This window comes from Podarcis gaigeae (genome assembly GCF_964106915.1).
Source record: "Podarcis gaigeae genome assembly, chromosome: 9".
Classification (NCBI taxonomy): Eukaryota; Metazoa; Chordata; class Lepidosauria; order Squamata; family Lacertidae; genus Podarcis; species Podarcis gaigeae.
The window spans coordinates 44171942-44195306 of NC_139685.1; the positions used below are offsets into that span (position 1 = coordinate 44171942).

Below are 23365 nucleotides of genomic sequence, written 5' to 3' on the forward strand. Positions count from 1 at the left end.
CTGTTGTTACAGAAAGATAGAATTTGGGAGGTCTGTAATGCTTTTCTGGGGCTGTTTGTGCTGAATATTATTCTTACAATAGTGTCCATTCTAGGAGAAAGTAGTTGTGTATATTTGCATTTCTTTTGATTCAGTTAAAAGAAGCTTTCAGAACCCGTTTTTAATTCAAGTTTTAAATCTTGGGATTTTAGGAAAAGAAACAAGGAATGAGAGGTTTAACTATTTTCATTATCTTTCACAATTGACAAACCTTGACACATTTGGAGTCATGGCAATAGAAAGTGAGAAGCTAATTATTATTTTTGTCTGGTTCAGACATAATTTTTGGAGGGGTCAGATAAGGCAGAACTGCTAATATGAGATTCAGATAACTTTATCTGTAGCAAACATTGGTGGAATCTGTCTTTGTCGCTATCTCCTGCCACAAATAGCTTCAGTAAATGTTTATTTGGAGGGATTAATTTCTACTGAAAATAAAATTGTATAACTTGTAGCATCATTGCAGCAGTGTAAAGGCTAGTTTCAGGTGGTTTTCTCATTCTTTGAAAATTATACATATAAAAAATGAAAATGAAAACAGATAATCTAGGTCAGTTGTCTTCTGGAGGCTCAGTTCAGACATCATGTCACACTATGACTCTAACTGTGGATTGTCAGTTCATATTTTACACCAAAGTACAGTAAGCACAAACCATGACTTGCAAATCCATTTCAGACAATGGTGGGGGGGTTTTTAATTCTGAATCTCTTTCTGATTACTTACCTTCCTTAACCAGGAGTTGACATAATGTCTGAATTAAGTTTACCTACCTCCTTGGTATTGCCTTGTCCTCCAAGGAACTCAAGTAGTACACAAGGGTCTCTTCTCCACCTCCCACTCCGCATCTCATTAATTATCAAATAGAACCTGTATTGCTTAATATGAAACAACACACATCTACAAAGTTTAGGACTAGTTAACCAGAAGGCCTGGTGTGTTAGCTCCTGGGACACCATAGCTGATATACATATAGGGACTACATATGGCAAAATGCTAATACAGTGGTACCTTGGGTTAAGTACTTAATTTGTTCCGGAAGTCCATTCTTAACCTGAAACTCTTCTTAACCTGAAGCACCATGGGGCCTCCTGCTGCCGCCGTGCTGCTGGAGCCCGATTTCTGTTCTTATCCTGAAGCAAAGTTCTTAACCTGAAGCACTATTTCTGGGTTAGCAGAGTGTGTAACTTGAAGCGTATGTAACCTGAAGCGTATGTAACCCGAGGTACCACGGTATATCACATAGGGATAGTAAGTTTTCAGACAATGTAAGTGAGTGACTAAGAATATTGTGGTGAGAACATTGTGGCCTTGCCTCCATCCTATGCATATTCAGGAAACCGTATGACCAGATCATACACTTGTACAAATGAAAGCATGTAGTTCATTGCAAATCTAAATATGTACAGGTTGCGCGCACACACAAAAACTGGATATGTGTAGTGTTACAGTATGGGTCATGAACCAGAATGTGTTTAAGCACTTATGTATGTCCATATACCAACGAGAGGTTTAGGATCTTTTGCTGGAGCTATGACTTGCACTTGTTATGAATATGTGTTTACCAACAAGAAGTTCCCACACACCAAAGGAATAAAGAAAACTTAGTTTATTATATGAAATAGAAGTGATGAAATATATATAAATGCTGCTTAAGACAGTAAAATTACAATTTACGTAGGCAGCAACTTACACAATACATACACACCTTGATCTAAAGAGTGGCAGAAATAGCTAACTATTTTTTTAAAAAGCCTGTAGAAAAGTGAGCTTGGCAATTTTGTCACAGAAACCTAGAATTAGTATAAAACCTAATTATGGTTTTGCAAGTCAGAAATGGAAAGGGAAGGATATAACTAGCCTTAAGCATGTGTATGCTGGTCCTTGAGAGGGTTGGATAAGTTCTGTTGAAGCTAGAAGAGCCAACTGCCTACTGGGATTCTGGGGTTTTTAATATGTTTAGCTAATGCCTACTAGTAAGAAAGGGAAGGGCCCTGAAATGAACACATCCTGCCCTTTTCTCATCTTGCCCATTCTAGTGAGAAAATGACTAAAAACTGGCCAACCTGTTTGCATAACAAAAGGATGAAAGGCTGTGATAGTGAGCCATTAACTGAACCTGCCCACCTCTTAGTTTGTTCTCTGCCTTCAAATTATTCTGCCATGGTGTGGATGGCTCCCAATGAGGAGTTGAGAATCCTGTACAGTGGTACCTTGGGTTACAGACACTTCAGGTTACAGACTCCGCTAACCCAGAAATAGTACCTTGGGTTAAGAACTTTGCTTCAGGATGAGAGCAGAAATCATGCTCTGGGGGCGCGGCGGCAGCAGGAGGCCCCATTAGCTTAAATGGTGCTTCAGGTTAAGAACAGTTTCAGGTTAAGAACAGACCTCCAGAATGAATTAAGTACTTAACCCGAGGTACCACTGTACTTGGAAACTAAATTTCCATGTGTTAATTTTTACACATTGTGAGGAACTCAGGATATGCCTGGATGTCTTTCAAGAGACTAGACTGGAATCAGACTTATAACAAGGCCACCAGAAGATTCATGGTGGGGTATCCCTTGTCATATTTAGCCATGTCAGTCTTCTAACTTATGCCATAATCTACAGAGATAGACCATATCATAAGATTAGATTCGCCAGTGGTTTGAGGGTTGGGGTTTCTCACCATGATTGCACTCATTCTCCTAAGCATGTTCACTACACACACTTCCAGCTATTTGCTTCATTGGCCGGAAGTTATTTATTGCAGTGGGCCATATTTGAGAAATGCATGAAATATGGTTAAGTGACTGGTGGAGCAACTATTTTGATTAGGGCATGTAACCATATTCCCTGCCAACCTAGTTAGATTGAATTTCAGTAATGTAATGAAGGTATGGAACTAGATTTAGGTCAGGAGATGCTTCCATCTTAATGTTTTTTTCCACGTATTCAAATGAACGCTTGATGTAGGAAATTTACTATGACCACTAAGTATAGCTTACCACATTATTATTTTTTTAAAAATAAATTTTTATTAACCGGCCAACCACATCGAATCAAACCACATCACATAAATTCCAAATTACCGTGCCGAATTTTTAAATTTTGTTGGTAGGTCCCATACTTCCAGATCCGAGGAAGGATTCTGATCTAATCATTACTTCTGCATTAATGTCCAAATCAGTCCAAATAAGTCCAAATAGATGTTCAAACAGTCCAAACACATATTCATAGTTCTTTCCAATCTTGTCTTGCTGTTTCCACATCACTTCTTAATCAAATATTTTCTCTTTGTCCTTTATGGTCTCTCCTGATGGTCTCCTTAAGCCGATATACACCGGTAGTGCTCCTGCGTAGATTTCCCGTCGTGAACCTCCATCCAGATGGTTCCCATAAATCATCACCTTCGGAGATAAGATCACTTTTTCCCTCGTAAATTCATAGCTCTGTCGTACTTAAAGCCTCTTTGATGAGTCTCTCCCACGATATTCACTGTCCTCCCAGGCTTATTCCTCCGACAGAGCTTCCCAAGATGGCGATGACAACATTTTTGACTGCGTCAGAACAAAGCTCTTATACATTCCACAGTCTTCTAAAAACATACTTTGGTTCGAAAGTTTATCTCCACACAGCCTTAGATTCACAGCTTAAGTCCTTAAAACCTCATTTCTGGCTTTTGACTCTTGAAGTGAGGGGATTCTTGGGGTTAATCACATAAGTAAAATAAAATGTTTTCCCCCCTCCCCCATCAGTCATTTGCCATACCGTATCTTGACGTATCTTCTCATAAATTAAATCTTGTTTTTCCAGAGACCTCTTCTGTTGCAGTATTCACTCCTCCTCATTTCCTGAAGTATGTGCATTTCCTTCGTGCCAAATCGTTTCTTTTGAAGTTCTTGCAGCTAGTGGCGCAGGTCAGAGATAGCGTCCAGGAGTGCCGACCCACAGGAGGGTTTTGTGCCTAATGCCCCCACCCCCCTCAAAAATTCGGGGGTGGTATCGGGCATAGCAGGCATACGGCCCCACTCACCGTCTTAAGTGGGTAGGGAGGCTAATTACTCCCAACATAGCCTCCAAATACCTCCTGTGGGTCGGAGAGATGTTATTGTCGACCATCTTCCTATGCGCCCCCTAGTGGGCCCCCCTATAGCTTACCACATTATGTGAACATATTGGCCGGTAGCTCTGGATCGGCTGGTGAATGTGTCAAGATAATGCAGATATATGGCTGAGTTCTCTTTTTTCCTTTCTCCCAATTCCTACATAGCATATGAAGGATTTAAAATGCTTATATAATCAGACAGCTATTAAAACATTTCACAGATATCTAGGTCACACCTTTTCACATGGAGAAACGTCTGCTGTTGGTTGCTTTCATGGTATCAAAATTACCATTATTAAGTTTCTGAAAAAAATGTTTTTGTCTATCTAGCAGACTCTTATGATTTCTCTCTCGGTAAACTATTCAGCATTAGAAATTTGAACTCATTGAGAACCTTTCCATGTGACCTTTCTAGCTTCTCAAACTTCTAAATGCTTATATATTTGCTTTATGCAAACTGTTTTAGGTACAAATGGAGTATGAAACCTAATTATGGTTTTTCTGTGCAATAATTGTTCCATGGGGCCCTGAATAAATATGAGTGTAGAAGTACGTGTTTTAAAACCTACTTTAATATTTTTATTTAAAAGTGGATTTGTGATCAGTAGGCTGTAGTAATTTCCTTAGAATAATCATTACTATCATTTGTAGTATATCCTTCTTAGCTTGCAGCTTAATGATGCAGTAGTAAGGACTGTTCCCATCTATTAGCTCAATTTGCCCCTGTGCATGAATGGTACATTTATATTGCTTAGAAACTTCAGATTCTTTGTGTAGGATTTTGAAAAGTGCATTTCAAGACTGCTCAAAGTTAATTTGTATGCTTTATATAAATTAACTTGTTAAATCCCGCAAATTCCACAAGATATTAGGTAATATAGGCAGCCATATTTCTTAGTTTAAGTTTAGATCATTTTAAATACTGCTTCGGTTGGTATTCAGGTTGGGTTCCTTGTACAATTGTGAGGCTGCCAAACATTTGCTTTAACCTAACTACCATTAAAAATGGTTCTCTCTGAAAGCAAGTTTTGTGTGACATATTAAGGCTGCTGTGAATTTTTATGGTAACCTTTTAATCCATCTGGAATTGAGGGGTCTGACTGAAAGTAATGTAAGGCTCTTAGCTGTGCAAGCATGAAGGTGAATGTAGTCATATGCTTAATGATCAAGTGTATTTAAATAAAAAGTGAGGAATGTACTGCTGTGTGACTTGCTCCGTAATGAATTGCGTTTCCATAAACCAGTTGCATTCCTAGGCACAGGAGTGCTGGTAGGCAAGATGAATGAGCAAATTGAAATATCCACATTGCCAGTAATTTTAAGCTTTCTTGCAATGTTTGTAAAAGCTTTATGTAAACTACATTCTCACAGCTTATATCACAGGTTTTAATGTATTATTACCAGTTGACAGAAAAGCATCAAAGTAAAATTGTTGATTGATTCATAAATCAATAATTGCAGTTTATGTGTTAGGGGGGAAAATGTGAGAATAATGGCTTGTTTTAAGTGTTGTGATGTGGCATGCATAGTAATCACCTATAAAGCTGTGAAAAGGTTATGCAGGGTTTCAAAGCATGCCAGTGAAAAATGTAGACTATGAAATTTTATAGACAAAAAAACTCCCCATGGTGGGGTTTTTAATAGCTTGTGTTCTTTGATTTCCCATGCTTAAAGATGACTCTGGCTGCGTAGATGTAATGTGAAATCATGGTTTGTCTAGCTAAACTTGTTTTGCGTTAATGTCTATGTGCAGATGCTTATGTGAATGATCATTGGGCTCATGAAATCCTGCCTCCCTTTCTTTGTCTTGTACATGGCAGCTTGGAGATCACAAGCTTTCTTTTCCATTTTAAAGCAACCAATTTGTCACTGCGAGTGAACCCAGACAAACAGTGGTCATATTAAACTTTGGTTCAGATATAAGAGGGTTTTTTTTTTAGCTTTTATAAGTCAATTTAATAGTGAGAGAGGACTAACGGGATCTTGATTAAGACCTAAATGGACAGAATTGAACTTGCTGATATATCCAATTTAGCAATTTCATGCTAGAGTGTTCAATTGACCTCTTTTTGTTAGATAATTTTGAATTTCTGGTCTGCAGTCAAATGTTTTTGGATATTCAAATGACCTCACATTGGTTTCTGCATGGTGCTATTTTTTTATGGCAGGTTTGTGCCTATTTGTTATTTTGAGTAGAGACTGATCTGTTTGTCCAATGCACAGTGGCTTTATTGGCAGGTGATGTTAGGGACTGAAGAGACCTGTGAAATTTGGATCAACTCATTTCCTCATGAGTTATCTTCCTTAGCACCAAACCTCTGCTTTAAGCACCAATTTACTATTGTTGCTCTGTGAAATGTTCATTTCTTTTTTAAAACTTACCCTGGCCACAGATACCCAGGACAACAAGCAACTACTCTTATAACACCTAATTCTCTATATTTTATATCCAGGCAGTCCAGAATACAGTATGCATAATCTCTAAGTGAGAACCTGCAACCTCTATAATAGAAAACTAAGAGATGGTGAGGACTGACAGAGGATGAAGTGGGTGCAAGCTGTTTAGGGAGGAGGGTGGGGAATATATGGCATGGATTATGCAATTTCTACAATTACACAAAGTGTGAAATGTTGCAGTAGTTTCAACATGTAATATAAACATAGAAAATGTTGTATAAAATGTCTCTGGCCAAAGAATATACTGCAGTGTTACTTGCTGCGTTCTAATACATGTTCTACATGTTTAAGTTTCATCTGAATTGAAAAAAAGTGGGGGTGGGTTTACACATAATCCTAACCTGTTTGACAGTTGTTTTAGCTAATATCTGTCCACTGCAGAACATGTGTATAAACCCAGAACTCATTTGCAAATATCAGTTGTGTATAATTAGTTTGATAGCCGTGAAGCTGGTCTAATTGAACTGCTGTGTTTATGTGATGCCATTAAACATATTCTGGTGTCAGCCTTTGGCCTGCAGCACAATATTGCATTCACCGTGGGGATGGCACAGATGATAGCACCTCTGTCGAAAATATTCTAGTTGCCCTAATATTTATGAGTACAGTGGTACCTCGGGTTACAGATGCTTCAGGTTACAGATTCCCCTAACCCAGAAATAGTACCTCGGGTTGAGAACTTTGCTTCATGATGAGAACAGAAATCGCGTGGCGGCAGTGGGAGGCCCCATTAGCTAAACTGGTACCTCAGGTTAAGAACAGTTTTAAGTTAAGAATGGACCTCCAGAACGAATTAAGTTCTTAACCCGAGGTACCACTGTACTTATTGTACATCGTTAAATCAGCTCAATTCTTGACCATTCTTTCAGCATCACAGGTTTTAATCCCTAAACTTGAAGAGCTGCTGCTCTTAGACATATTCAGCGAGTCACTGGCTTGCTGTGTTAGAACCTTGATTCTTAGCTGCCCTCTCTCTTAAAAAAGGTAAAGGGACCCCTGACCATTAGGTCCAGTCGTGACCGACTCTGGGGTTGCGGCGCTCATCTCGCTTTAGTGGCCGAGGGAGCTGGCGTACAGCTTCCGGGTCATGTGGCCAGCATGACTAAGCCGCTTCTGGTGACCAGAGCAGCACACGGAAACGCCATTTACCTTCCTGCTGGAGCGGTACCTATTTATCTACTTGCACTTTGACATGCTTTCGAACTGCTAGGTTGGCAGGAGCAGGGACCGAGCAATGGGCGCTCACCCTGTCGCGGGGATTCGAACCACCAACCGTCTGATCGGCAAATCCTAGCCTCTGTGGTTTAACCCACAGCGCCAGCCGCGTCCTGTCCTCTCTCTTACAGCACTGCAAACATTTCTGAGCAAAGCAAGCCAGCCTTATAATGTGCCAATTTAGAATATGTTTCACCAGATGGAAGCCCTCCCTTGCAGTTGGAGTTGTATTCCTGCTGCAGAAGCTACGTAAGTTATGGCATTAAAGGGTGCTACACATTTTTTTTTCCAGGACTTTGAAGTGCAAATGTCCATGCTGACCTGAGCAGATGTGGGTACTTGGGGTTTCTCAGGCTGATGCCAATTGAATGCCTATCCAAGAGCAAATTAACGTAATCAGCCTTGATTTGAAAATCTGCTCTGTGTATGCCACTGTATTGAAAAACACTGAGTAAATGTCCTTCTGTCAGTGCTACAATTCAACAGAATGAGCCTCTGCCTAACTTCTTTACCAGTCATCAAAGGCATCAGAGCTCCTTATGTGATCATCTTGGAAGTCCCTTTCACGATTAAAGATGACCAACTACAGTGTTCCAGTAGAACAATGGTTCCTGACCTAGAACCTTAAGATTTATTCTTCTGTGTAGAACTCCTTGCGTGCTTTTCACATGAACTGCTTTCCCCCACACCAAGATGATCTCTGTTGTGGAGTGTTGTGTGGAAAACCCCCAAATATCTATTTTTTATTAGTTGTATGTTTGTATGTGGTAGTATATAATTGCACCCAAAACACTTGCATGTTTTAGATATGGTGGTTGTCCTTCATAGTGGCTATTGCTGAGAAGGGAAAATGCCACATAGAAAGTACCCCTTGCTGATGTTCTTATCTGCTTTATAATGTGAGTTGACAGTAGGTGGCAGCAGTAAACTCCTTTGTTGAAGACCCTCCTGGTTTTGTGGACTTTTAGAAATATTAATATGTTTTATGGCAATCTGATTTATGAAGATGAAGGCAAGTCAGGGATGAGAAATCTCTGCTGTGTAGTAGGATATGTTCAGAGCTTATGGAATAAGATGTGTACATGGAGTAAAGATTTTAGATGGGCCCTTCAGCCATCGTGCAACTTAAGAATAAGTACTGGTGCTGGCTGACTCTGGGTTCTTGATGTAATGTATTGCCTGTCCCACTGCGATGTTTCCAGAGAAACTGCATCTTTTATCCCTCCCTCAGCTTCAATATATGGTGACTTGTGTAGCAGAGTATGGTGAATTGTCATTTTACCAGGGCATCTGTGGCACTCTAGAGAGCACTGTTGGCATGCTGGCCTTGGAAAGCCTACTTATAGGCCTTTATGTGCTAATGCACATGAAAGATTTCTGTGTTTAGTTAAAATACTTAAAAGCAGCTTGTTCTGTACTAACTCAGCCATTATAATGTAGGTCAGGGAGGAGAAAAAAGGAAGGTAATTTCATTAAATGTAGCTATCCAGCTTAGTTTTTTCTATTATTCTTATCAAGTTTTTTCTCTTAAAAACAGTGCAGTACTTGCTAAGAAACCTCCTAACAAAATTGCCATCCAGCATTAACATTGGTTCACAGCTTGCTGAGATTTTATTATTGTTGGCTCTCAGCAATAACATATCCCTCCCCCAAATATTTTATTCTAAGACCTTCTTCAACATCCTTTCATCACCTCCCATTTTGTTTTCCCCCCAATAAATAAGCTTATATAACTGAGGTGTACGTGAGAGAGAGAGGGAAGGAGAGAGAGAGAGACTGGAGGAAGAGAGATGGACAGACAGTCAGAGACTTTCTAGTAGAATAAACATATGACCAGTTCCAAGCGTTCCTCTGAGGGGAAAATGTGATAAAAAAGGAGAGGTTGTCAGCAGTGCTGTAGATTAACTCAGTAAAGCTAATGGATCAATTCTTTGGAGAATAAAACTAAATTCGCCTGCAAAATATATTGCATATAACTAGTGCATCAAGTACTGAAGTTCTCCCATCCAAAACCTCTAGGTACTCTGATTTCATTGGTTCTTGCATTAACAGAATGCAGTACTGTGAAGCAAATTTTATTAGGATTATGAAGTATTTGCAGCTGTTCTATTCTGTCTCTCTCTTGTCTTCTCTTTACTGATGATTGGAGACTGCTGCATTAAAGGGTTCATGTTTACGGGATGACCAAGGCAACCGAGGGTTAAACAAACCACTTTTCCTCTTCAGAGCAAGATTTAAAGACTTGGTTTTTAATGCAGTTCTTGTGTTTTCTGAAAGGCAGTTGTGTAAAGGTATCATTCGCTTAACAACATGTCTTAAGGCTTGATTTTGTCATGTGTTAAGAACATGTTGTGTGTCAGCACAGCACATTTCGGTTTCCTGAAGGAAAAGGTAGAACAATTATAAATGCTCTGATAACTGAGTGAGATGTAGCAGTCTGAAGAGATGAGTGTTGGTCATAATGGGAGATGTGCTAGTCCTTTCAACAGCTTGATACGGGCAGATCCCCCCCCCCTTAGTACTCATAGTATTTGGAGTATTCGGAGAACTTGTATCTGTACAACCATGCCCAGGTTTTATTGTAAGAGATTGGTGGTGGTAATGAACTTTTTTCAAACATTCCATGCCAAGTGTTCCATGTCAGTCCAGTACATGTGTGATTGGAAACCAAATCATGGTTTTCTGATATGTAAATGAACCTGTCCTGATCCTTTGGCTCTCATACCCCCCCTTCCTTTCTCATTTCTTTGTATGCCATATGAAATTGAAAGTTCCCACTTTTGCTTTTAAACTAACCATATTTCATTTTGGTGTCTGAATTCTGGAACCTGGGTTTTTTTAGGGTTAGCAAGAACAACCTGGACCTGAAGCCACAGGATCTGGGGTTAGTTGCAAATTGGAAATGGAGACATTTGCAGGCTCAGATATAAAACTTGGAAATTGTGTTTGCTTCTTGCTTCTGAATTGTTATAATTCCATGGTGATCTGTTTGAAAGTTTTGTACACCTTTGGAACACATAAGTGTTATCCTAAATGAATTATTTGTGAATTTACTTGGAATCCAGGTACCAAATTATAGAACATTAGTTGACAAGTAAATATGTGATAATCTTGAAGAAGATGCATGGAATGTATAAAATTAAACAATATTCTAAACCATATTTTGTGCATTTTTTTGTTTGTTTTGTATTTAGCTTGATCCCTTATAGCAGTTAACACTACAAAGAACAACTTCCACAGCTATATAGCTATTGTAGCCCAGCTCCTTACCTTCATTTTGGTGTATATTATGGCTGAATTGGTTCGTTGCTTACAGAGCTGCGGTGGTTTCCCCAAAACTGGCCTAACTTACACCGCATAGTGTAACACCTTGGAAATGAGGTTCAGCACCTTTTTTGGGGAGCAGGGAAAACTACTACCCACATTTTCTTTTTCACCATATGTAGAATTGATCTGGAATAGCTGCCCGCTTTTAACATGCCTGTGCTGTTGCAAGTAAAAAAATGACATTGTGGCTAGCCTACTAATTATTCATCCTGCTTTCCTGCTAACAAATTATCACCTTTTATGGAATTTTAAACCACAGCACTTCTGGTCTATGAGCAAAATGTGTCATAAGCTCTGAAAAGTACATTTCATCATGTGGATTGCTCATTGCTGTATGACATTATCTACTTATTTATCAGATGCCTGGTATCTTACAGGAGTGAATGAGCCTTTAAGTGGTTATGGAAGTAAGACAGTGCAGGAAGAAAGAAATATTGGTTTTTGCTACCAAGATCACACATGCTGTGCACATGGACTGAGAAAAATTGGGCCACTCTGTCTTCTCCCCACCTGTTAGCTCCTTCTTATCAAAAAAGTGAATGCTATTCTAGGCTGCATCCCTTGTCCAGATCAAGGGAAATGATAGTACCACTCTATTCTGCCTTGGTCAGACAACACCTGTAGTTCTGCATACAATTCTAGGCATCTCGGTTTAAGAAGGATGTTGAGAGGCTGGAATGTCTGCAGAGGAGGTGACTAAGATGATCAAGGGACTGGTAACCAAGCCTTATGAGGAATGGTTGAGGGAATTGGGTATGTTTAGCCTGGTAAAGAGGAGGCTGAGAAACTAAATTATAGCCATCTTCAAATATCTTAAGGGCTGTCACATAGAAGATGGAGCAAACCTGTCTTCTCCTGCTCCAGAGGCTAGGATCTGAACCAATGGCTTCAAGTTACAAGAAAGGAACTTGCAACTAAATATCAGGAATAACAGTAAGAGCTATTCGACAGTGGAGCAGACTCCCTCGGGGTGTCATGGACTCTCCTTCATTGGAGGTTTTTTGGCAGAGGTTGGAGGCCATCTGTCATGGATGCTTTAGTTGAGATTCCTGCATTCGCAGGGGTTGGACTACATGACCCTCAAGGTCCTTCCCAATTGTATAATTCTCTGATTGTCTATTTCTCAATTGATCTCATGTCTAACTGGCTTTGCAGCTGGACAACCCCCATGTGAATTTTGCGATAGATTAGGCTGCTGGCAAGGCATTTGGGATACACTTCAGTTTCCTCCCTCCTGCTGATAAAATAATTGAAATGTATGTGGACATGATGAGCACAGATGTGTTTACAAATTTGGCTGGAAGAGGAAGATCTTTCATTTTTTTAATGTCAATTCTAAACAAATTTCTAAAGATATATACTAGATAGAAAACAGGTGATTTGTATCAAAAGAGAGTATGCTGGTAGGAATGCAAGTACAAGCTATAAAATAAATTTTTTTAAAGCAATGAATGCTAATGTTCACTTGCTTTACAAACTCTAAAGCTGGGCAATGGAGAACTGCTATTGTGAATCAGCAGTCCAATTTTGGTTTTAATGTGCATTAAATACTAGGAGCTTGGGACTTATGCACCTGTTCTCATTACCTCTGAACGTTTGTTCCTCATGGTCAGCTCCTCACAGGTGACAAGTGAGATAGGACAATGAGCCCCATGGGATCTCTTTGCTAGTATCAAAGTCTTATTTACCCATTAATCATGTAATTAAAGCCAGAGGTGAAGGAAGTACCTGAGGATAATATCAATTCCAAATATAGACAAAATCAAGTATGTTTTTGTGAAGCTTTGAAAAAACTGCACACTCCCCCCCCCCCCCCGCTTACAGAGAGGATCATTTGGCTAAATATATTTTTGCCCATTTAACTTTCTGGCATTATGAAACACAAATTCCCCAATTAAATGACCATTTACTTGCTGTGCTCTTGAGAAACAACTGGCCTGCAAAAACTACAAAAGCTGAAAAGGCAGCAGCAACCCAAGTGAATAATAAAATATATTGCTGTGCCAGTTGGTGCACAAGGGTGTATTGTAAAATAAGTATTGAATCCAATTTATTATGAAGTGAAGTGGCAGTATTCATCTTCATGATGGGTTGAATCTAGAATTCCTTGTGTGAAGCTGTGCACATAAAATGGGATGCTCTTGGATCTCTCCTGCCCCCCTCCCCCCGGCAATCCCCTGAAAATATGGTCTGGAGGGTTTAAGAGACCCTCTGGAGCAGTATAAAGGGTAACTTGGGGGCTGCAGCAGGAACTCAAGGAAAATCGCTCACCACCTATTTCCTTTTGCCCATCTACACATTCAGCAGGCAGTAAGGGAGCTCTGTGGTTGCATCATTCTGCAGGCAACAGGGCTGGACGGAGGGATACCTCCAACCAAGAAAAAACACCCCTATCACCTGGCGTAAAGGTGGTCTGGATCACTCTATAAATAAAGTGATCTTCATGTGGTTTGAATGTTTTATTCAAACAAATTTTGTAAAGAAGACAACTCAGTAGCATACATACTCTGACATTACAGAAAAATAAAGGCACTGTGAAATTTTAAGACAACTGTACTTGAATCCCTGAGTGAGAGTTCTCTGTCCTTTGATCTGAAAGAACCTGATTTGGGGAATCAACATCTTCCTTTGCACACCAATGTCCTTCCACTCAGACACAGATCTAGACTTACCTTCCTGGGAAGCCGATACCAACTTCCTGGGTGCCAAAGAGGATGACTCAGTAATGAACAGACATTAGTCACAGACAGAGGAGCAGTCATGTAGGAGCTCTGCTGTAACAGCAGCACAAAGGTCACATGAGTGACTGTCATCCGCTTGCTCTGGAGCAGTGATCCCTGGCCCCAGCCTGATACCCTCCAGATATTTTTCACTTCAATTCCCAGCCAGCATAACCAGTAATTTGATATGATGGGAACTGTAGTCCAGAACTTCTGGCACCAAATTGAGGAAGACTTCTCTGGTGCCTTCTGACTCCAGTCCTCCAGGTTCCCTTGTACAGATTGCTATATAGTGTTTGATTTTGGAAAAAGGAGAAATGTCCTGGGATGATGTCTTGGGAGGTGCAAAAGATGTGCAGATTTAGTAGTCTATGATATAATTCCACAGAGCCTAGAAGATCATTTGGAAGCAGCTTTGCTGTCAAGCAGGCATCAAGTGGCAGTGAAAAGAATCTGTTCTCTTGAATTCACTATAGTGAATTCACTATAGACCACGCCACTATCCACTCCAAGACATGAGTAGCAAACCACAAATCAGGATGGATTACTGCGTCAGGCACATGACCCTAAATGAGATGACTTCTCACAACCTTCTGCAATGCCAGATTGCCACACAAATGGATATTTTGTTCCATCCTTTAGGCCCTTGGAAACACTTTCAGTCACAGCCTGACCCCTAACACTATAGGAAAGCAATGAAAAATTTATTGGATTGTTGGCAATTTTGCATATCTCCAATTGTGACACCCTGCCCCTCTTAAGATTCTTAAGAGATCTTTGGCCTAGAAGTACCTGAGTGCAGCTGTAAATTATTCTTGATGGAAAGCCCATCCTGCCAAATCCCAGCCGGTTTAAGCTGAACAAAAAAGGACAGCCACCTTTTCAAAGGCACCATTGAGTTCTTTTAATTGCCCTGAGATCGTGATGGAGAGTCAGGTATGCTGCCTGTAGCCATAACTAGCCACATGAAAGGAGCCTTCCTCAGGGTGACCTTCCAGCATGGAAAAGATAAGTGGCAGAGTGGCACCTGTGCAGTTGCTGAAAATCAGGATGCTCATGAGGACATTTTTCAAGCTTGCTAGTTTTTCCTGGGGCGGATTGGAACTGTCCGACTGCAAGTAAATCTCTTAGTGGCACCTTCAGCCTTGCACATTGTCAGCAAAACACAGTTTACCCAGAGGACATTGAAAGGTTTACCAAAAGATTTTGCAGTAGCTATTAATAGAGGGAGCTGATGATCAGAAAGTCATTCATGTAGAACATGATGGGGCACAATCCTACCTTGTCCTTTACTGTTAGTTTCAAATGAGGATGGTCCAGTGTCATTTCCACTGAGCCACTCACATCTTTGGCATCTCCTCCTGCAATTGGCTGGAGATGAATCTGAATGAAGAAATCTCAAGCCGGTCCACTATGTCCCACTACTGCCCAAACTTTGTGATGCTAATTGGCCAAGTGCAAGGCAAGGATGTTTGAGATGCTCAGGCTATCTATAGCCTGGGTTCCTAATGGCTAAGCTGCCCTCCGCTGCAACTCTTGGGTTTTGCCTCTATGCCAAGCCTGGTCCTGAATACTGTGTCTAAAACTGCTGCAACTATTTGGATGGTTTTATTGGGCCAAGTCTGTTTAAAAGCGACAAGAGTTTTCCCAGTGATTAGTTCAGTCAAGGCAGAATGCGTCTTATGTGTGTGCCTCTCTCTGAAGAAAATGGAAGGAAGTCATTTGTTTAATAAGTTACGTTTCAGCATATCATAAAATAACAATTTCAAAAATACTTGAAATTGCTACTTTCTTCTTGATGCAGGTTTTTATGACTTTCAGAATTATAAAAGGAATATGTATGCTTATATCAGAAAATGTGTTCCTAGGGCATGGCTGGTGTTGGCAGCATTTCAAACACATTTAAAGTTTAAAGTCCAAGGGCTAGTTATTTAATTTATTCCCATATATCCACATGTATCAAGCATTTGGTATATAACTGGCTTTTTGAATAAAAGAGGCTTTCTGCCCTAATACAACAGATTTTCAAAATAATTATGGTCCTGCTATTTACTGTTTACTGAAGCATTTTGAGATCTAAAGAAAAACAAAACAAAAATACTATTCAGTGCATAAACAGACAGTACACCTTTTGTCATAGAATCTTCTCAAAGAAAAATGTGCTTTCTTATAAAACTCAGCCTTGTACAATTCCATAATGACATCTTGTCATACAAAAGATTGTGTTGCCTGTGTTTGTGTAATGGATAGAGAAAAATATTGGTTAGTGCAGAGGTCTGCTCTTAACAGAAGTGTTTTCATTGCAAATGGACTGACTTAAGAAACAAATAGATTAACCTTTTTATATTTAACATTAGCAAAAATAACATAAAAAATAAACCCTCTGTTTGCTTTCATTTCTCATGTTTGTATAATACATTGGATTATCTCCTTTTTTTCCTTGCAATAATCCTGTGAAATAGGTTAGGCTGAAAATTAGTTACTTGCCCGAAACCATACAGCGAGCTTCTCCCTCAAAAGGGTATTTGAATCTGAACCTCTAGCATGCCTAACCAAATGTGGGCTCTTTCAATTCCTACAGGCTTTTGTCTTAAATCAGTAGTGCACATTTTCAGGAGCACATGTTTCAGGTTTCTACATGTGTAAACAGAATGCATCAAAACCTTATGTAATATGCTTTTTAAAATGCATCCATGCCACTCTGGGCTCCTTTGAGAAGAAGGATGAGATAAAAATTTAATAATAATTAAGTAATGGTAAATGTTTGGGATTATGTCTAGATGCAGGTATACTAACCTCTCATAGTAGCTGAGTAATAGCATGAGTGTCTCCGATACTGACAGAATTAGACTAGAAACAATGAGTTCTTGTGATAGTAGAGCTCTCCTACTGATTTCCAGTTGGTGACTTATTGTCACTTTAATAGTAAATCATAGAATAGGATTCCCAGGTAAGATCCTCACTCTATTGTGTGGGTAGGTAATCCCTCCCCTACCTGGCCTGGTCTCCTTGGCAACGCTTCCCCCAGGTGGGATTGGACAACTGACTGAGGTAGGCGGAGACCTCCAGGTATCCCACCTGAGGGAAGGCAAAGCCAAGCCTATGCTGTTGGATAGATCTAGGGGCTGCGCGCGTTCACGCAAAGGGCGCCCCCTGTTTTAAGCGGGGAGCGGTCATTGTCACTTTAATAGTAAACCATAGAATTGTAGAGTTGGAAGAGATCCTATCATCTAGTCTAACCCCCAGCAATGCAGAAATATGCACCTGTCCCATATGGGGATCAAAACTGCGGCCTTGGTGTTATCAGCACCATGCTATAACCAACTGAGCTATCCAGTGGCACAACTAGTGAAAGCAATTAATGTGAGAATGCCTCTAAGATGGCTTTGATTTTTTCCAAATGACAGAGGGGGACCTAGTTAAATCAATACATTTTAAATCATTCCCTTGCTGGATCATTTCTTGTCAAGTGAAGGCTTTTGTTTAGAGAGCCTGTCATATATTTTGCTTTGTGACTGATTATTCAGGGAACAGTGATTGACTGCAGCTCAGCAATGTCAAATATGTCAAAAATATGCTAAGATTTACAGTTCCATTAATTTGGTGATAACTTTTTCTGCAGTCACTGCAGTATGGGTGAGTCTTATGAAACACTAAGGTAGTGGTTACAGTCCTACGCCCCTTTGAACACAGCGTGGCTTCCCTGTGCATAAATATCCAGAGGATTGCTCTGTAAATGCTGCGATAAAGCATTTGGCTGTTGTGATACCATGCCTTTTGCAGTCTTGGAGCGAAGTCTTGAGTAAGGAAGGATGAAAGAAAATACAACAACCAGGTGGGCAGAGAGAAAGTACTTCAATCTTTTGCCCAAGAAACTGCTCCAAAGGTTTACCATTTCTGTATGCTTCCAAGAGGCTTTTTCACATACCGTATTTTTTGCTCTATAAGACTTACTTTTTCCCTCCTAAAAAGTAAGGGGAAATGTGTGTGCGTCTTATGGAGCGAATGCAGGCTGCGCAGCTATCCCAGAAGCCAGAACAGCAAGAGGGATTGCTGCTTTCGCTGCGCAGTGATCCCTCTTGCTGTTCTGGCTTCTGAGATTCAGAATATTTTTTTTCTTATTTTCCTCCTCCAAAAACTAGGTGCGTCTTATGGTCTGGTGCGTCTTATAGAGCGAAAAATATGGTGACTTCTCTGTCCTTGTGACAGAGCATTGGAACTGGCTTCTTTGGTCCTCCACTTTAGGCTTACCTAGATGCCATCCTTACTTTTACGTGCCCTGTGTTCTCCTGCCCCCAAACCTCATTTGCTTTTTTCAGGACAAGGAAGGACTCCTTGCAGAGAAAAATCAGCTAGTATCCTACCTTCCCCTTTAGAGAGATACTGGCTGATTTTCTCTGCAAGGAGAAAATCTGAAACTGAAACTAAAACTGTCCAAAGGAACACAGGATAAGAATAGCCTGGCTGGATCAGACAAAAGGCACATCTAGTATAGCATTCTGTTCTCTCAGTGTCCAGCCACATGCCTATGGAAGGGTCATAAGCGGGACTTGAGTACAACAGCACTCTCACCACTTGTGCTCCTGAACAACTGGTATTCAAAGACATGCCGTCCCTGATATTGGAGGTGATACCTAGCGACCATGATGCTGGTCTTGGGCACCCCATTAAGCACCTTAGGACAATGTCACTTTATCTGTGGGACCCAAGTAATCTGCTGAGACCAAAGAGGCCAAAAATAAGAGAGCCTCATTCTGGTATCTCCTTATGGTTAAGCTATGGAATTTGAGACCACAGCATGTAGCACTGGGAACCAGCTTTCAAGGAAAATTAAACAAATGCATGAAGGATAAGGCTGTCAATAGCTGCTAGCCATGATGATGGCATAGCGTCTAGCCTTTTCAGATAAAAAAACTCTGGGATACGCATCTTCCAGGACGTGCTCCCAGATGAGTCATGTGACCCACTCTATGATCTTGCCCTAGAAAAAGTGCTTTTTCGGGATGAGAGTGCAGCACCCAAAATGGCCACTGAAATCTTGCATGGAAAAATGGTATGTCTCATTTTTTTCAAGAACGCTTGGTGGGAATGTGATGGCTATGTATTACCCAAGTATTGGATGCAGTATGCTTCTGAATATGAGTTGCTTGGAAAGAATATGATCTGGAAAGCATTGTTGTAGTTGCTTGTTGGCTTCCCATAAGCAATTGGTTGACCACTGTGAGGTCAGGTTGCTTGACTAGATGCACTATTGGCTTGCTGTGGCATGATCTTTTTTATATTCTTAAGTATATGTGCGGAGGCCTAACTGGAGGCTTTCATGGTTTTACGGCTGTACAAAATGTGGCTACTGTTGCATAAGCCTTTTGGGAAATGCATAGCAATAAAATTCTGTGGAATACTAATTTGGATTGAACTTTTCCAAATTCCCTTGAATTATCGTTTTCAGGGCTACTTACTAGAGCTGACAACAGTGCAACAAGGTATAAGGTTATTCTGCTATTAATCGGTTCTCTTTAAGAGCTCTCTAAAGAAGCAGACTTGCCATGCATAGTAAATGCAGCCAGGTAAAATAATAGAATTCTTTGTAGCTACTGTATACCACATTACCTTTTGAAGCAGTGGTGATCCATCACATAAACACTTGTCAAAAGAATAACTATGCTAAAAATATAAGCATTCCACAGCTAAGATAGATGAATCGTAGTAGTACATTGATCTGTTAGGACCGGTGTTTTCAAATTTGTTTCCAGAGATGCAAAGATCGACACAGAACAAAAGCAAGCAAGCAAACAACAAATTGAGATGTGGGAGTTATATTAGTTAAGTGGATTGCAACCATGGCCAGGATTTTTATGTATTTATTTATTTTTTAAATTATATTTCGTATGGAGGGGGGAATTTTCATTAGGAGAAGCAGTGTGTGTGAAGAGGAGAAATTTGTCCCTTTCCCTCCACAGCTATGCTTCCAACAAAAATCTACCCCTGCACTGAAATAATATTTAGGAAATGAGTTCTGATTTGTGCCAATAGGAGCTCCGCTGCAAAAAAAACTAATTGCCACATGGGGAATTTTTAATCAAGGTAGTGGGTGGGGAAGAGACAAATAAACCTTGCCTTCTCACATGCTGCTCTCCTCATGAAAATCTCTCTACTTGATATTAAAAACAAAGAAACACTGGTGTGGTTGCTAATCACATGATTAGCATAACATCTCGATTCACCCAGAGGTGAAAGCCAGAGGTGCACTATACTGCAAATGGTCTATGTGGACATGCCTGCATCTTAAACTTGGTAAAACACATGCATTTTTATTTTTTGTAAAACACACTGATGGAGAGATCATTTGCCAGATTTTCAGTTGTTGCCATATGACAACATTCCCAAACATAATGCCAATATAATGTCATTCTCTCCTTCTCCCCCACCCACACAAAAAATAGGTTAGAACATTATACAACGGTACCTTGATTCTCAAACTTAATCCGTTCCGGAAGTCCGTTCCAAAACCAAAGTGTTCCAAAACCAAGGCGCGCTTTCCCATAGAAAGTAATGCAAAACTGATTAATCTATTTCAGACTTTTAAAAACAACCCCTAAAACAGCAATTTAACATGAATTTTACTATATAACGAGACCACTGATCCATAAAATAAAAGCAATAATCAAGTACTGTACTATAAAATAAATAAAACAGTATTGTAGATGGTAAAAAAAATTAATTTTTTTTCTTACCTGCAGATAGTCATTGTTTGCATGGGGGGCTTTTATCCATTTCCACAATCACTCAGTCAACCAACCAACCAACCAACCAACCAGTAGCTGAACTGGGTTTCACAGTCACAAAAACAAATTAACTGAAAAAGTCTCAAAAACAAAAATGCAAAATAAATAGCAAAAACAAAAGTGCCAAGCTTAATCTGTTCTGGAAGTCCATTTGACTTCCGAAATGTTCGAAAACCAAGACGCAGCTTCTGATTGGTGCAGGCACCCTGGAAACAATAGCTGACAGCTGCATTGGACATTTGGCTTCTGAAAAACGGGTTTTCGGCATTTGGGAACCAAGGCGTTTGGGAACTAAGGCATTTGAGAACCAAGGTGCCACTATATGAATTCCAAACAGAATGCCACACAATGAAATGTCCCTTCATTATACATGCGTATCTCAGCAAAATAGTTTTTCTGGTATGATAGAAATAACTTGGTGTTTCACAACATAGTAAGATGATATTTTCGCTCTATAAGACGCACCAGACCATAAGACGCACCTAGTTTTTGGAGGAGGAAAACAAGAAAAAAAATATTCTGAATCTCAGAAGCCAGAACAGCAAGAGGGATCGCTGCGCAGGGAAAGCAGCAATCCCTCTTGCTGTTCTGGCTTCTGGGATAGCTGCTCAGCCTGCATTCACTCCATAAGATGCACACACATTTCCCCTTACTTTTTAGGAGGGAAAAAGTGAGTCTTATAGAGCAAAAAATATGGCACCTTCAGAAGGTACAACAGCATAAGTTATCAAAAAAAAAAATTAAACCCAAATCATATACCAATAAATAGTAATAGTAAAGATTGGCCTTGTCGCCCTTCATGACAGCTTTGGCCATATCTCCTGTTCTGGTCACCTTTGTAGGCATTTATTCCCAGCCACAATGGCAGCTTTCCCTTTCTTTATAGAATGTGGCCTGCAAACATTAATGTTATGACAGCTCCATTTCCCGAACAGTTGGAGACACTATAAGCATTCAGCAAAACTGAAGCGACACAGCCAGTTTATGCTGGATTCTTTACACCGAAATCTTGTATTTAAATATGGTCTAGACCCCTGTTAAATTTTTTTAGAAAAAATGTGTTTTCACATGGCATATATCTGTCTGTCTGTCTGTCTGTCTGTCTGTCTGTCTATCTATCTATCTATCTATCTATCTAATCGCTGACTGTTGTTTTTGGCTACTTTCACACCATACATTTAAAGCATGTTCCTGCCTTAAAGAATGCTGGAACTGTAGTTTGTTAAGGCTGCTGGGAATTGTCACTCTGGATTCTTTGGGGGATGGGAATGTGCTTTAAATGTTCAGTATTTATACAGCCTTAAATTAATATAAATATACCTGTAGTTTAAAGCCATTGTTTCCTACTTTGGGTGTATAAAATGAACAACTATTTTTACCTTGTTTTGGAAATATCTTAAAGTGGTTCACATCTTCTAGTTGAGCTTGTTTCCTCTCTCTGGGATAATGCTATGAATTTCCTCAGTCTTCCCTTTATATGCATCCTTTTCTAGACCCTTTGTCATTTTCATGGCTCTCTGCTGAGTGCTTTCCAGGTTATACAACATTCTCCTTGAACTGTGGTGCTCATAATTCAATGAAGCACTCTAGAAGAGGTCTTATAGTGCAAACTAGTGGGATGCTATTATTTCTTGAGCCTTGGGAGTGTTATATTGTTAATACAACCTAAAATGACATTTGTCCTGCCATGGAAGGCTCCAAGGACACACCACTCAGAAAGCTGCACAAGAATTTTAATTGTCTCCCTGAAACAAGAACATATCAGTAACAGGAAACTCCTGGCTCCATCCGAATACAACGAAGTCCAGTGCAACCTTTTGAGACTAAACTATATACTGGCATTGTCTTCACAGGCCTTTTGTTCCAGACTATTATATTTGTTGACTTGTGTCAGTTTGATATTGATTAAATCCTTCTCTTGTGCATTGTTAATGTGAAACACTTGAAATCCAACAAAAACAAATGTAAACTTGTAAATGTTGGTCCCATTAAGATGGGAAGAACTGCAAACAGTTTCTGAATCCTCTGCAACTTTAGCAGACTACCCATTCTGTCATTTAGCATCCCGATATAAAGCCCTAGCAACCAGCTGGACGTTGAGCTGTTATTACCTTTTGGGTGTTTTAAAATACAGTAACTTCTGTGTCTGCTCTAGAGATTGAAAAATGTAAGGTAGTAAAAATCACCCCATGTTTTCAAATTCCAATCCTTTTCTTAAAGTAGATTTTCTCCTTTGATAAAATGATACAAGGCAACAAAAAATTGTAATTCAGAGAGCCACACTTACATATTGCATACCATAGCAAGTATTTCCTGTCGATTTTCTTCCAGCCTCATTCTTTTACAATGCAGTATACAGAATGAAAGGACACCATTGTTCCAAAAGAGAATCTGCAGAATAGATCTAATATTTTGTTTGAAGTGTGTAAATTTATTCATTAGCAGGATATAATGTAATTGCAGAGTCTATTATTCCGCTGTTGCTGTTTATCTCTGATTTTCACTAGTTTGCAAGAAAGATTCATTAAGATTAATTAAGTTGCCAACCTGAATCCTATCCTCTCCCAATAGTAGGAAAGGAAGCAATTCTTGTGATTTCTTCTTTTCCCAGAGCCCCTGAAAAGCAGCCGCAGATAGTTAGAGGTCCTTCCATAACACTGTAAGAGATGGCACAGGGGACTGCAAGGGAATAAGCGAATATTGCATCTCCTCCATTCCTCTAGTCTAGTGG

The 23365-nt window shown here is 39.9% G+C and overlaps 1 protein-coding gene across 11 annotated transcripts in view; it reads left to right on the plus strand.

The window, feature by feature from the left end:
• Positions 1–23365, plus strand: part of INPP4B (inositol polyphosphate-4-phosphatase type II B) — a gene marked incomplete at its 5' end in the record, with an annotated part of 263874 nt that overhangs the window by 54293 nt on the left and 186216 nt on the right. The window lies entirely within an intron of this gene.